This window comes from Pterocles gutturalis, unplaced genomic scaffold, assembly GCF_000699245.1.
Source record: "Pterocles gutturalis isolate BGI_N339 unplaced genomic scaffold, ASM69924v1 scaffold24331, whole genome shotgun sequence".
NCBI classification, from domain to species: Eukaryota; Metazoa; Chordata; class Aves; order Pterocliformes; family Pteroclidae; genus Pterocles; species Pterocles gutturalis.
Window position 1 is genome coordinate 10,288 of NW_010106145.1, and position 8,670 is coordinate 18,957.

General features: G+C 40.1%; 1 pseudogene across 1 annotated transcript; it reads right to left on the reverse strand.

Moving 5' to 3' along the window:
* Positions 1-434: 434 nt before the first annotated feature.
* Positions 435-4,565, reverse strand: LOC104472137 (annotated as a pseudogene). Its single transcript, XR_727653.1, has 2 exons — positions 4,407-4,565; positions 435-1,363 (listed from the first exon to the last, which is right to left on the reverse strand). The product of XR_727653.1 is annotated as a zinc finger transcription factor Trps1 pseudogene (transcript).
* Positions 4,566-8,670: the final 4,105 nt, after the last annotated feature.

The following is an 8,670-nucleotide window of genomic DNA, read 5'->3' on the forward strand; positions in this document are numbered from 1 at the left end:
ATAAGCCAAATCTTGACTCTCGGCAGCTGATAATTTTGGATTAAATTTTTAATTTCCAGCTGCTGTCTTTTGTCTCTATGGCTGATATTTTTCATTATTATTTGTTCTTTTCTTTCCATGACAGTGGATCCTTCGTATATGATTACCAATTCAGCAATTGGCCTGTTTGCTGAATAAGATCTTTGGCTATTGATTACCACAACAACTAAATCATAGACAGAAATATCACTGGTCAAAAAGCCAAGTACATGACTACTGTACAAGATGCTCAGCGGACCTGCAGGAAGCCTGGGTAAAATAGACCAAAACGGTTCTTAAGGCTTAAGGAGGTTATGTGAAATTCCTCAACTGCGGAGGTAGGAGAGGCTTTGCAAATAACCAGCTACAGCTGAGAAGGCAGTTAGCAGAATTGGAGAGACTGGGAAAATACAAACCTGCACATCGTAAGTCCCATTTAATAAGACAGGCCTCTGGGAATTGATGTCCTGCAGCACTCCTGAAAGCACAGTGCGGTTGACCTTCTGGAAGTCTTTGGAGTGGCTGAATTGCACCATGTTGTGGAGAGCCAAAATTTTAGTGTCGAGCTCAGCATCCTGCCTGGTGCGGTTGTGCAGTCCTAGGTGGTACTTGCGGAAGTGTTTGATGAGATCTGTGGGGTCGTTCCCGTAGTAACCGTATCCACAGATGTTGCATTTGAAGTCCTGAAGCTCTGGAGACAGAGGCGCCGTATCTGGGTTATCACTTACCAACAAATCTGCTTTAGATTTGTTCAGCCTTAAACCCCCATCTGAAGGCACTTGTGGGTTTTTTGAGGCCATGGGGACCGGGCTTGAGCCTTGGCCATCAGTTTGACCACTTTGCACTTGCACTGTTTCATCTGAAGCTTTTGGCGACATCTGATGCTCCTCATTTGTCTCCGCTGCATCTCCTGACGGGGTACAGACCACATCTTGGGTGTCATCTGCATCTGATTTTTGAGGAGACTTCAAGGGCTCACAGATTCCCCCAACAGCTGGAGATGAGAAAGCCAGCATATTTCTGTCTGTCACCTCATCATGAGGGAAGGATGGAACATTTCCTCCCTTATTGTGGCTTTCATAATTGAAGCCAGCCTTTTCACTCAGCACTGAGCTTTTCAAGTCCTTTTTAATGCTGGAAGATGGCTCTTGGACATGCGTGCAAAGTTCCTCCTTGTTATTTAACTCTGCCGCATCACCCTGGTCAGTGTTTTCTTGCATCTGCTCTGCGGAAAATTCTTTTTTCCTTCCAGACTCTTCACTTTCAGTACCTGTAGACTCAAGGGTCTGTACCTCACCTTCACTAGCAACGTTTCTTAGAGGGGGGTTCTTTTTCCGGACCATATCTACCACAGGAAAAAAAAAAAAAAAAAAAAAGAAAAAAGAAAGAAAAAAAGCAAAAAACCCTATAGAATTATTCAAGATAAATAACAGATTATAACCCTGACACTTTCTAAAGCATTCTGAACAACATGAATACAATTTTTCAGAAAATTTTTGTCAAGTAGGTTTTTAGTCTAAGCAGAAAACTGGAACTTTATATTAAAAAAAAAAGTCACACTGAGACTGAACTTAAATAGAAGACAACTTTAAAGTACAAAAACACTGCCATCAGAGTAAGTGAATTACACGTTTCATTATCTTTTCAGAAGATAATGGTCTGGCAGAAATAATTTTAAATGAACATGTCCTTTAAAAAAATTTATAAAAGCTAAGGGGAAAAATAAACTTTTGCAGTCTAATGTTCATACACTGTACAACTACACATACTGTAGCTTTGCAAAAATACACCTAAAAGACATAATCAGGAGCACTTAAGTTATTAGGAAGGAAATAGATTTAGACGAGTAAGTAACTTTGAGGTTTCAGAGAAAGTATTTTTCCTAAGCAGGTATCAGTTTCTCCATAGCAAAAGCTCCCCCTCCTACTGCCCATAAACTTCAAACAGGATTATATGGATAGTCTAGAGTCTGGCCCCACAGTCCATTATTCATGTAATTAGCTCTATTTGCCAAACAAAGAGAAACTAACTTTATTAGGAAACCCGTTGTCAATAAAATTTTACAGGCCTGGATCCAGACATTTGACATTGCTGTGTGGCTGAGTCGGGATGTACCCTGAAAACACCTGGAATCCACATGGATCTAAACAGCCGAATCTTCCCCTGCTCGGTTCTCCTTGCAGACACAGCCACTATTGCTAGATCTGCAAGCACGCTTCCAGGATCCATTTAAGAAAGCTCAGACAGGACAGTAATAAGGATCAGAGTGCAGGGAGGAGTCTGCCACCCATACGTTAGCTGCTAGCTGAACAGAGGAGGTTATGGAAGAACAAATCAAGACTACACAGGTAGTAAGCCAAATTCCTCATCCGCTACGTATCTTCACCTTCCTCCTTCCTCGGCCTGCATAGAGAAACTATCCATATGAAACTTCCCTGCACTCTCCACTGCGTGGTTCTGGATTTGATATTCGTCACCAGCTGGTGTGATCCATTTGTGTTCACATGCTAGCTATGGGCAGAAGACAGATGTGCTACAACTTTTTCTATGCTCTTATCTTTGCCAATGCTGTATACAGTGATGGATGTTTCTCTTTGCCAAATCGCGTGTGGTCTGGTGGCAGCAGCCTGCAGTACCACACACGAGATGTGAGCTGCAGACTCAAGCCTAAGCCCCCATTCCCAGGCCAGCACAGCCGGGCACTACGGAGGCACTGGAGATAGATGTTGCTCCGCCAAGGGAGGACCACCTGGTGACTCTGGGAGCAGCACTGATACACTCCAAGTGGTGCTGCATCCAGACCTTTAAAAGCCGCAGATGACCTTCTCAAAACAATCCTTTGAGAAGTATGGCCAGGGATGGACGTTAAAAATAGAAGAGCAGGCGTCTGTACATCCTCTTATTTACATCTGCTCCACATGAAAGGGCACTGTGTGCTATGTTGATAAAAACAGACAACTTCTTAGGGGAAGTGTTCAACTTGTGTCTTGGGCTGGCTCTGTTGTCTTTGTGGTTGAGCTGATCCACAGACAGCATGGGCTACAGCAAGACGGCTTTCACACAGAATGCCAGCTTGTGTTACAGAAAATTTGACACTCCGTGTGGTCTTAATAGGTTTCTTAAATGCCTACTGTGATTCCTTACTGCAGAAGGCACGCATGCTTGGGAACCAAGTGTCTTCTCTTTAATGTCAACCACACCTACCAGCATATGTATGCACTGAATTTTTCTTTTTTTTTTTTTTTTTTTCACCAATAACTTCTCAACCATGAAGTCACTCAGAACTAAGAGAAAAGAAAGATTTCCTGTTGTGGTAAGAGAACTATTACAATACAGACTCAGCCTACCAAAACAACATGCGCACGTATATAATTCAAGGTATAAAGATAGTCCTTAGCCTTTTAGCATTACGGCTTGTCTGTGGGACTTCATGAATACTCTCGGTTAACACACACTAAAAATATTTGTGAGCATCTCTGGTAGGTGTTCAGCTAAGTCTGTATTTTTCTCCTGGTTACACATCCCAAACCATTTTTAAAATAACTTCTGTTTAAATGCAATTCAGGGCAGCTAGAGGACAGAGAAGGAGTGAGTCCTGACTACGCAGTGAAGAAAAATCAGAAATCGAGAAAGTAAACGTCGTGACTGTTACCTCAGTCAAAACTAAACAAGACTAAATGCAATGTTTTAAAATGTTTTTGTTACAGATATTTTTGGCAGATAAGGAAAGTTTAGAGATTTTGCTATCTTCATGGCAACTGACAGAAGAGAGTCAGAGAAAAGGACAGGAAAAAAAATCCCCAAAAAGCAAAGAAAAGAAAAACTTGGACTGTATACAGGCTAACTAGACAGTACTCCAGATCTAGATACTTTGGTTCAAATTTTCCTGACATATCTGTGACACTGTGTGTTAATGGAGGGAAAAAAAAAAAAAAACCAAAACATATCTGCCTAATGGAGCTTTTTCATGCAGTACTCTTCACTTGGAGAGAGAAAGGAAAGATAACATTGACGTAAATATAAAAACTTTCTTAAGTTGAATTTAAAAGTATTTTCCCCTCTTTTCTTTTAGCTTTTGAAAAAATCATCTGTCATTTATTTGCTTGATATCCACTCAAGGGGATGGTAAGAAAGGACACTGTATTTTTTTTTGTCACTGAAATTCCACCACTATCATTTTTCAGAGACATATTATGTAAATAAAACTACATTTGCAATACTCCTAAATCGAAGAAACCATCCTCTTGCAAGTCATAAGCTAGATATAGAAAGAATATAGCCACTCTGAAATTATTATCTCTAAGACAAATAACAGATTGCACAATGTTTTATTGTGTGCCAAGAACGTTTTCAGTTAACAATTTCACTTGAAAAAATGGATCACATACTTGTAAAATCATACCCAGCATTGACTTCATAAGGCATGTGGCTTTAGAGTGCTTTTTACAATTATTAATTCTATTAGTCAACTAGCAGTCGGGCTAATGCAATTGTCTTAGAAGATGCACAGAAGACACAGAAGACATTTTGAGAGCTGATCTGTATATCTGCAAAACAAAACAAAAAAAGGTTTTCCTTCCTAAATGATGCATTCAAGATACGGTTTTTACTTAAAAAACATTATAATGCCTATTGTACATTCACATACATCTGTTAGCGGGGCACTGTACAAATAGTGGCTGCTGTTCTGCATTTCCACCAAGCATAAGAAATTCCATAGCTGCCTCCTCCTCGGACAGATGCACACCCTCTTGTACACACAAACACACACACGCAGAGAAAGAGAGACAAAAAAGAGAGGCGATGTTCTCCAAAAAACAAGTTTAAAGCAAGTTTAAAGTAAGTGTTGAAAATGGGCTGGATAAATGCTGTAAAAAAATAAAAGTGCCTTAAAAATTCACATATATTAATGGGCATTGTGCATTGTAATGGGACTGGCCTAATGGGACGGATAAAGGAATACAAATAAATGGTTCATGTCCAGACTCTGCCATCAGCAACTGAAACTTATCATCTGCTGGCTGCCTCGTGTCCCACTTGAAATGAATTTAGTGGTGTTACTTTAAGCGGGCAGCTATCCACATCTCAAAAATGCCACCACAATAATAAGCGCATTTGTTGGCTGTTGGTGAAGAAGCCAAGTGATGAACAGTCATTGGGACTGAACTACCTTTTCATCACTGGAAATGGTGATCTTCTCAAAATAAATGAATTACTAAACCTGATGGTGAATGAAAAGACTTCTCGAACTGAGGGAACTCTGGATAAGGCCCAGGCTGTAGAACTTGTCTTTGGGCTCCACAATCCAGGGTTTAGTATCTTATTTTCACTACGCTGAAATTACCTTCAAATCATGTAGGGGTTTTTTCAGCTGATATGATCACTCTCATCTATTTTCAAGTGGAAATAATATTAAAAGCTGTAGCATATTTCCCTCATAACCAGCCAAGGCTTCTCTACACAATTTGTGCATCTGCAAGATACAGACTTTTCTGCTCAACAATCACTCACATCAGTTTATCGCTAGACGTAAAAAATGGAAATTTCTGTTAAAATCAGTTAGTAATTCAGGATAATGAATTACCATAGTGACTAGTGTGCTTCTTTTAAAAAAATAAAAAGAAAAAGCAAATTCTGATAATCAATAGTCTCTTACAGGTGGTGAAGATAATGGCTAATTATGCCCCCGCAATGGGTCATTGTTGTTGCTCATTACTTTTATTGACCGTGATGACTTGTCATCAAAGCCTATTGCAACAGGATGGTTGTTGTCTTGTGCTTGCACTGCAGGCTTAGGTCAGGTCTTAGTCATATGCTCGTTTTAACAGAATAATACATTTAGAAAGATGTCTGAAATTTATGAGATGCCACTGACTAATTTTTGTACAAGTAGATGCACAAGCAGACGAAGAGCAAATTGCATCAAGGGGCTACGAAGACTACGATGTTATCAGTCAATATGCTACAGCAACAAAAAGTTAAATGAAAATACGCATTTATATTCAACAGGCTCAAGTAGGACCTCTTTGTTAAGGGATAGTAAAATTAATACTTTTACACACATATATATTACACGCCCACACACAGACATATAATGCACATAAACATCAATCATTTTGCTAGAATAATGCAGCAAAAAATCATTAACTGTCAGTGTCTCGGCTTAATATATGTCTAATACTTACCCATCTCACAGGACTGTTGTGAGGCTTAATTAATTAGTGACTGTAAAGCACTTTGTGATCCTCTAATGAAAGGTGCTACATAGCACAAAGTATTATTAAAATCATTAGGACCACAAAAAAGCCCTGTGGAATTCCAGCCTACACTGTCTGTTGGGGTTGGGAGTGATCTTATTATTAAAAGGAGACCATCAGACTAATTTTCATAATTTTTTCAAGATCTTTTTTCCCCCTTTGCTGTTGTGATAGCACATTAGTAGCTAGAAATTTAATCTTATCATCTTAATAACATACACTCATGTAGTTTGTTACTGCAGGGCTAGAGAAGAGAACAAGGCTTTTGGCACTCATCTGGCTTTCCCTTTTAAGAAAATAAAAATTGAGAGACATATTTTGACACCTTCCCACACTCCACCCCACCAGGACAGGCGATCATGTGAGATCGCAGGATACTCACTATAGCCGCATGGGAAAATACTGCTGTGGTTTTAATTTCTCTCTCCTTTTTTCTTTTTCACAGAAAAAAAAAAAAAAGAAAAAAAAAAAAGACAAGGCACAAAACAAAACCCAGCTTATTACACATAAACAGGCTACAAAGACTGTCTGCTGTGCTTTATATAAAAAAACCCTTAAGTATTCAAAGCGTCGGCTTCTATCAAGCACATAAAGTCCTAACTGATCTGGAGCCTTCTCCCGACTCTCCATATTACAGCTGAGCAGCTGTAAGGCACACGGAGCTCTGACGCCAGAAAGCTCCTGTCCTGAGAGAGAGAATTTCTGGGAAACTGTCTCCGCAGCAGGCTCTGTCCCCGCACCCAGCCCTCCGCCCCAGCCCGTCCCGCCAGGCTGGCCCAGACCTGTGCTGAGCACAACCAGAAAGTTAACAAGCTAATCAGGACAGCCCACAGTTCAAAGACCTGTATGTTTTCTAATTTAAGCATTTAAAAAAAAATAAAAAATCTGTAAATACACTGGAAACTCCAGGTGAAATTGCTGCATTCACTGAAAATTAGATGACGTTAGATGCAAACCATCCCCAGGCTCAGACACAGTGGTACAGGACTTCTCTCCCAGCTTTGCTTGTGGTTCTCAGACCAAGCCTGCCTGAAAACAACCAACACATGGTGCTAACCTTTCTCTGCTGAGAAGGGAAGGGAAGAACAACCCCTTTTGTGTAATGAACTCAAGAATCAGGCCCTAAACCATGGGAGGGCAGAATAAGTTCAATAACAAGCACCTTCAGCAAGACCACCTCCTCCCACTTTGCCACCAGCATCTTCACATACACCAGACAAGACAGGGGACATCACACAAGACAGGGGACATCACAGCTCTAAGCTAGTGACAAACGAATTCCAAAGGACTTTTTAAGCTATGCATGTTTTTCTACAAGCCCTAAAACTGCATGACCACTGAGATCGCTTAGAGTAGAACATGCCTGCACATAGCAGTCAAATTTGGCAGGATCAGACATTGTACTTGGTCAAAATGTATCTGTTTGATATCCTACACTCTGCACACTCCATTGAAATTATGATAACTTCATCCGTCTCGAAAATGCAAGGAGAAAATCATGCCTTATACATCACACTAGTAGAGGAGTTATATAGCACAACACTGGTTCTTCACCTCCTCTCTTCCTCTTCTGCACTTTTAGACTTTCCAGTTTGGTCCCTGATCACCAACTTCCCAAGAGTTTTTTGCATTTTTTTTCCACACAGTTGACAACAAAGAGACAAGTGAAAAAAGCTGCAGTCTGTGCAAGCTTGCTCCTTCCCATTTACATCTACTTTCCAAACATTGATCGTTCTCAAATCTCTAAAGGTGCACTTTTGGACATCTTAAATCCCGCTCAGCTATAAAGTGTTATCGCCTTCAAACAAGTCTCATCAAATAAATCTCTTATTAATTCACATCAAATTAATTCAGAACTATATTTTCTATTACCATATGCTTCAGAGCACAGCACACATTAGTAGTCATCTAGCTACTGGAATAAATCTAACCTTTTCTAGGGGTATAAAACAGACACTTGGTCATTTCAGAGAGTTCAGGAGTGGCATTTCAAAATAGATTGTTTGAGCGTACTTCCAGGCACTTATTTTACTTTACGCTCACTACCAGGGTAATCATGCAGACACTTTCAAGAGAAACTGAAGTCAAAAGGTGATTTGTCTACAGAGGCGACACGGGGTGGAATATTACAGTATCTTGCAACCAAAATGAAGAATTCTAAACCTGCTTTTATTTAAGGGTGCCTGAGCATGGCAGCTGGCTGCTCTGCATTTCTCGCTGCCATCCATCCCAGATCAGGGAGCCCGAGAAGGCAAAGATTCGCTTTGCCCTGGCTTCCAATCAAGCATCTGAAAATACTCTGTAAACATGACAACCTGTTAAGCCTCTAAGAACCTTGCCAAACAAGAAAATTAATCACACTGGCATTTTACAGATAGATTAAAAAAAAAAAAAA